Here is a 7,500-nt window from a genome sequence, read left to right on the forward strand (position 1 = left end):
CCAGTAGAACTGGGACAGGCCCTCTCTTCGATTGTTGAATGATCCAACAAATGCAGAAGGAGAATCAGAGAAGGCGGCTGCAATGGAACTGCGTATGCAGTCCCTAGCAGAATCACATGGGCCCCAGAAAAGGCTCAATGTGAAAGACCTTCCCATATGCTCAGATGCTAACCCATGGAGGTATGCTGAGCACATGCCGATGACGACTGGTAAGATCGTCATCTCGGATAAGCTGGGCTCAGTTCCCCTAGAGGAGGTAGAATTCTGGCCCAGCAAGGCATCATATCCGGACTGCTATGTCCGGCTGAGAAAAGAACCAGCTTCAAGGGAGGAGACAGAGCCGAAGGAGGTCATTATTATGGACCACGCTAAGGTTCAAGCCCTACTTTCATCCTCGATGAAAGAGAGGGGCTTCTCGAATTCGAAGGTAGCTGCATTGAGCAAGAAGCTCCTTCTTTTGTGTCCTCTCCTGATAGAGCCTTCCCCTTTTTACAAAAAGGGTTTGCGGCTGTCCTAAAGGCAGTCGAGGCCGGCAAGCCTTGCCCCTCCCTGGAGGAGTGTAAACCCTTGTCGCTGGCTCTGCCTATGGACCACAAAGACTGGAAGGATGTCCATCTGACATTCTCAGTGGGAAAGTTGGAGGCTGATATTGCCGGACGGCAATTCGGCGAGGACCTCCCCAAGCTGCCCGAATCTCTTTTACGAAGAGAGTTCGAGACCAAAGAAAGACTGGCTGCCTCAATGTCTCATCAGACCACTCTTGAGACAATGGCAAGTGACCCTAAGGTCCATGAAATGTTCATGGTAGTGGCTAAGTCTCACCTAGCCACAGTGACGAAGGACCTTTATGGCTTCATCAAGGCAAGGAGAGCTTGCAGGGAGGTCGTGTTCACCGGGGCTTCGGTGAGGACACGAACCAAGGAAATTAATCTCCTCCAACATTTGGGGAAAAGACCTTTTCCCTACCGATGTGGTCAAAGAGGTTGTTGATAAGGCCGCCGTGGAGAATAGAAACCTTCTCCAGAAGTGGGGCCTGGCTATCAAAAGAAAATCTTCCCCGGATGAGGGTCCTCAACCAAAGAGGAAGAATATGAGGACTAGGCTACCATCTCGGCCAGCCAAGACCTTATAGACAGCAACAGCAACTGCAATTGCCTTTGCCTCCAGTGCCCCAGATGGTGGCACAAACCCCGACTGCCTTTCAGTGGGTACCCCAGGCTGTGCCAGGTCAGTCAACCACATTCGCCCCAACGTTCGAAGGACAGTCTTCTTCCCTTCGTGCATAACCTAGAGGAGCAGCCAGAGGCTCGTCTAGGCACCCCTCAAGGGGAAGGGGATTCAGAGGTGGTCGTGGTCAGGGAGGCAAGACCTCAGGACGGCAGTCCAAGTGAAATGATACCGGTAGGAGGGAGACTGATGAAATTTTGGGATCGCTGGACCTTCGATCCCTGGGCCCAAAGCCTACTCAAGAATGGACTGGGTTGGAGCTGGTACAGCACTTCACCCCCATGCCTTCGGTTTTTCCAACACTCCACCCCCCGTTTTGGAGGAGTACGTTCAAGAACTGTTGGAGAAAAATGTGATCCGAAAGGTGAAGTCCATCAAATTCCAAGGGAGGCTGTTTTGTGTTCCCAAGAAAGACTCGGAAAAGCTCAGAGTCATTCTGGACTTGTCACCACTCAACAAGTTCATAGTGAATTGCAAATTCAAGATGCTAACACTGCAACACATAAGGACCTTACTGCCCAAGAGGGCATACTCAGTCTCTATAGACTTGTCAGACGCCTATTGGCACATTCCAATCAGCCGTCGACTCTCCCCCTACCTAGGGTTCAGGCTACAACGGAAACTGTACGCCTTCAGAGCCATGCCATTCGGGCTAAACATAGCCCCAAGGATTTTCACGAAGCTTGCGAGCGCAGCTCTCAAACAATTACGCCTAAAGGGAATTCAGGTAGTAGCCTACCTGGACGACTGGCTGGTGTGGGCAGCATCCGAGACCGAATGCTTGCAAGCTTCCAGTCAGGTGATCCAGTTCCTAGAGTACCTAGGCTTCAAGATCAACAAGAAAAAGTCTCGACTTTCTCCATCTCAAAAGTTCCAGTGGCTGGGAATCCACTGGGACCTTTTGTCACACAGTTTCTCCATCCCGACGAAGAAAAGGAAGGAGATAGCGGGCTCTGTCAAGAGACTTCTAGATTCCGAAAAGATATCAAGACGCGAACAGGAGAGGGTACTAGGCTCTCTCCAGTTTGTTTCAGTGACAGACCCAGTGCTAAGAGCACAGCTAAAGGATGCAACCGGAGTTTGGAGAAGGTATGCATCAAACGCGCGAAGAGACCTGAGAAGACCAGTGCCGCCTCGGCTACGTACTCTTCTCAGACCTTGGTCCCAAGCCAGACATCTAAAGAAGTTGGTTCTTCTTCAGCCACCTCCCCCGTCGATGACGATTCACTCAGACGCCTCAAAGGAGGGATGGGGAGGTCACTCTCATCGGAAAAAAGTCCAGGGGACTTGGTCCAAGCTATTCAGGACCTTTCATATAAACTTTCTAGAAGCTATGGCAGTGCTCCTTACCTTAAAGAAAGTCTCCCCGCGTTACTCGATCCACATAAGATTGGTGACGGACAGCGAGGTGGTTGTGAGATGCTTGAATCGACAAGGGTCGAGGTCACCACCTCTCAACCAAGTGATGTTAGCCATTTTCCGATTGGCGGAAAAGAAGAAGTGGTACCTGTCGGCAGTTCACCTTCAAGGAGTCAGCAATGTGACAGCGGACGCTCTATCCAGGTTCACACCGATAGAGTCGGAATGGTCCTTAGACGCAGGATCATTTTCCTTCATTCTGAATCAAGTCCCAGAACTGCAAATAGACCTCTTTGCGACGAAAGACAACAATAAGTTGCCCCTGTACGTGTCCCCGTACGAGGACTCCTTAGCGGAAGCAGTGGACGCAATGTCCCTCGACTGGAACAGATGGTCCAGGATTTATCTGTTCCCTCCTCACAACCTTCTGTTGAGGGTCCTCAACAAACTGAGATCCTTCAAGGGGGTAGCGGCAATAGTGGCCCACAAGTGGGCGAACAGTATGTGGTTCCCCTTGGCGTTGGAACTACAGATGAAGTTCGTGCCGCTACCACATCCAGTTCTGACCCAGCGAGTCCAGAAGTCGACTGTCTGCGCTTCATTACAGAAAACCCAGACCCTGCAGCTCATGATTTTCTCGCCCTAGCGGTGAGAAAGCGTTTCGGGATTTCGAAAGCCAGCATAGACTTCCTAGAGGAATACAAGTGCAAATCGACTAGAAGGCAATATGAGTCATCTTGGAGAAAATGGGTGGCCTTTGTAAAGGCAAAGAATCCGCAGGAGATCTCAACAGACTTCTGCTTATCTTTCTTCATCCACCTCCATGGCCAAGGGTTGGCAGCTAACACGATTTCAGTGTGTAAATCTGCTTTGATGAGACCCATTTTATTTGCCTTCCAGATCGACCTAGGTAACGAGATCTTTAATAAAGTTCCGAAAGCCTGCGCTAGGCTCAGACCTTCAGCACCTCCAAAGCCCATCTCATGGTCTTTAGACAAAGTTCTTCATTTCGCCTCCCTGTTGAGCAATGAAGAATGTGCGTTAAAGGATTTGACGCAAAAAGTTATTTTCCTATTTGCACTCGCGTCCGGGGCCAGGGTTAGTGAGATCGTAGCCCTCTCGAGAGAAGCAGGTCGTGTTCAGTTCCTGGATGGGGGGGAGCTGAACCTGTTTCCGGATCCTACGTTTCTCGCCAAGAATGAGTTACCCACCAACAGGTGGGGTCCCTGGAGAATCTGCCCTCTGAAAGAAGATGCATCTCTATGTCCAGTAGAATGCCTAAAGGTCTATCTTCGTAGAACTTCAGACTTCAAGGGTGGTCAACTATTCAGGGGAGAAACATCAGGCTCAAATTTATCTCTGAATCAACTCAGAGCGAAAATCACATATTTTATTCGCAGAGCGGATCCTGACAGTACACCCGCAGGTCACGATCCGAGGAAAGTTGCCTCATCCCTAAATTTCTTTAATTGTATGGATTTTGAACATCTCCGTTCATACACGGGCTGGAAGTCTTCCAGGGTGTTCTTTCGCCACTATGCGAAGCAAGTAGAGGAACTTAAGAGATCTGTGGTAGCAGTGGGTCGTGTAGTTAACCCTACTGTTTAACTCTGCGAGGAACAGTGGTCTTAATTGGGACGATTAAGTCCAGGGTGAGTGTGTAGGTATATACTGTACTACAAACTAAATGAGGGCACCAAGTGCCCATATAGACTGTTCCTTCTTTCAAAGGTGAACCTAGCATAAGTTCAGACATGTGTGCCAAGCGTTTCTAACGCTAATGTGATTGATTTGTAATACAGACTTTTTATGACTTGATACCTTGGTATCTTATTAAAGTGGTGTTTAATGGTTTTTCTTTCAGATAAACAAGTTCTGTTTACTATCATACTTATGCTTAAAGTTTTGGGTTACCCTCTTTTATATAAATATATATATTTGTTGTTAACCTGTCTGTTTATTATCTGTCAATAAACTTGTTCTTGAGAACCTAGCGTCTCTTTCACTTGTGTCAATTTATTGGTATAATTGAGCATTTTAATTCTATGTATCTTATCTGGGATAATTCTGATAGAATTGTTCTGTTATGCAAGCTATGTTGCATTGGTTTATGTAAGTCCCCTAATGGGAGGACTCCGTCCCATGAAGGGACGAGGGCGGTTTTATTAGTTTCTTCCTATGCGGATATAAACCTTTGTCCAATACAAGTATTGTGCGGATTACTGGTCAATATATTGACGCAGTGGTTCTATACAAACTATGCTTTACTTAATATAGGGCGAGACCACTATATTAGCTTGCCTGGTATTCATACATAGATATATGTACTCTTCGAGACTTTCCAGAGTCTAGTAGGACTCTTCCCTGTAGGGGGCAGGAAGCTCTAACATAGTTTATAGTTAGTTGAAAAGATGTATAACGGTAACATATTAGGTCTCTAGGTCTAGTCGACCGGGAATAAATACCTCCGGGGAGTACGGCACGTTCTGAGAATCCACAGATACAGTAATGCTCTGGTACACTTCCATCAGGACGACATGGCTTGAGCCCAAAAAACGGATTTTGAGCGAAGCGAAAAATCTATTTTTGGGTGAGATAGCCATGTCGTCCTGATGGACCCGCCCTTGCCTTTCTAAGAAAGGGCTGTAGGACCCCTCCCTACATACAGAATCTTTAGCACCTCGTGTACGCTACAAGGAATACAGATGGCGCCAGGATTGGCGCCAGGCACGCATACGAATCGGGAGATAGGGAAGCCTTGGGAGCGGCTCCCCTTTTTTCTTTCCCGAATTCGTATCTCGTCAATCTCCCTCCTACGAGACGAAAACTCTGTTCAGGTCGTAGATTGCCATGTGACGTGTCTAGATTACGTCCTCTGATATGTCACGAGGGATACTCGCTCCAGGAGTTAGAATTCTGGTACCTTAAGGTAAATTCTCTGGGAATATCGCCGTAGTTGTAATATACCCTAGGAAGCTACCCTATAGGAACTTCCATCAGGACAACATGGCTATCTCACCCAAAAATAGATTTTTCGCTTCGCTCAAAATCCGTTATATATATATATGTATATATATATATATATATATATATATATATATATATATATTTATACATACATACATATGTATATATATATATATATATATATATATATATATATATATATATATATATATATATATATATATATATATATATAAAGAAAATGTATATATGTATATGTGTGTGTTAATGTGTCTGTTTTTGTTTTTTTATATGTTTATGTGTAAAAAAAGGATAATCCAACATTCAATATAAGTTAGTTCATTATAGTGTGTTTCTTTTCAATATCACCTACTCAATTAGTAATGTGTTAATTGCTCTATCTTCTTTCCTCTAATTGATGTTGTATGCCAAGTTTAATCACTAATGTTAAAGATGCTTTATAGATTAAATTTTTAACAACTATCAGTCCACAGGGCTTTCAGAGAGAGTACGTTGGTTATTCGGTGTCCCATTGCATCAGAGTTCAAGGCAGATCTTTCAAATGGGTCTCTACGTCAAGGGATAGTTCTTCAGGATTGCTATTCGATACAATATGGGTGATCTGAGATTTCCCTTTTCATCTTCTTGATGGAGATGGGGGATCATTTAGATATGTCACAGTAACAAAAGCAGAGAGAGAGAGAGAGAGAGAGAGAGAGAGAGAGAGAGAGAGAGAGAGAGAGAGAGAGAGAGAGAGAGAGGGGGGGGGGGGAGAGAGGTTTTGTATCAAGAGGCTAAATGTAAAGTAACTTTCTCTCTACGACAGAAAAGTGAAATATATAAGAAATGTATTATAAATGACCAGAATTTATTGTTATAACATTTTTAGGGACTTTGCGAAAATTTTGAGGTTTATTAGTTTCTATCGAGAGGTGAAGAAAAAATATTGAAAGGGAAATAGTAACGGTTAAATGCTGGCATTAGGCTTATTTTTCATTAATTGTCACTAATGTAGATTATCTATTTTCGGTTACATGTTTTGATTTTCAACTGATTTTAAAATTTAATTTATTATAGGAGACTCAAGGAATGTTTCGGACTCGATGACTTCAAAATATCATTATTTTTTTTTGTTACACTGTTATGTCTTACTAATTTTACTACATTAGGTTATCTTCCGTTACATCATAGATTTCCTGAAATTATGTACGATTTATTCTCTATAATGAAACACCTTTTAAAAATAATATTCGTTTTTTGTCTTTCAAGTTTCATACATTTATTTTCATTTGCATTTAATTTTATATTATCTAATTATATTTAGTTTTTAAAATGTGGAAGGTGGAATCCCCTGCACATCGTTCATGTGCAGGGAATATATTTTAACTATTTTGCAAAAACTTATATATAGTATTTATATAATTAGAGAGTTTTGTTTTAGATTTAAAAAAAATGTTTTAGAGAGTTTATAACAACCCTATTTTTTTTTCAAATGGAAACGAAATATTTTTAATTGTAATGCTAAAGATACAAACATTTATCATAAAATCTAGACAATGAAAAATATAATTACGTGCATAAAGAAGACAATATCCATGTGTATATTTTCGATATATAAAATTTAACCATTGGAAATGAATTTAAATATCACGTTGATTCTAAGAATAGAATCTAAAGCAATTCAGCCAATTACATTGACACTCAATTTCAATTCATCAAAGATTCGTCACAGGAACAACGGAAACTCAGTTTGGAATGGGGATTAACCTAAAAGCTGATATATTTACAATGGCCCCGAATCTATTAATCCTAACTAATCGCAATTACTCTTAATTGGTATCTGTGTTCAAACGTTATACAGATGACCGGAAATCATTCTGTAGAGTTCCTTTAATTAGCAAGTACTAGGAAAAAAAGATAGTCCAATAACATGTCGCAGAGAGAGAG

The sequence above is a fragment of the Palaemon carinicauda genome, chromosome 14 (assembly GCF_036898095.1).
Source record: "Palaemon carinicauda isolate YSFRI2023 chromosome 14, ASM3689809v2, whole genome shotgun sequence".
Taxonomy (NCBI): Eukaryota; Metazoa; Arthropoda; class Malacostraca; order Decapoda; family Palaemonidae; genus Palaemon; species Palaemon carinicauda.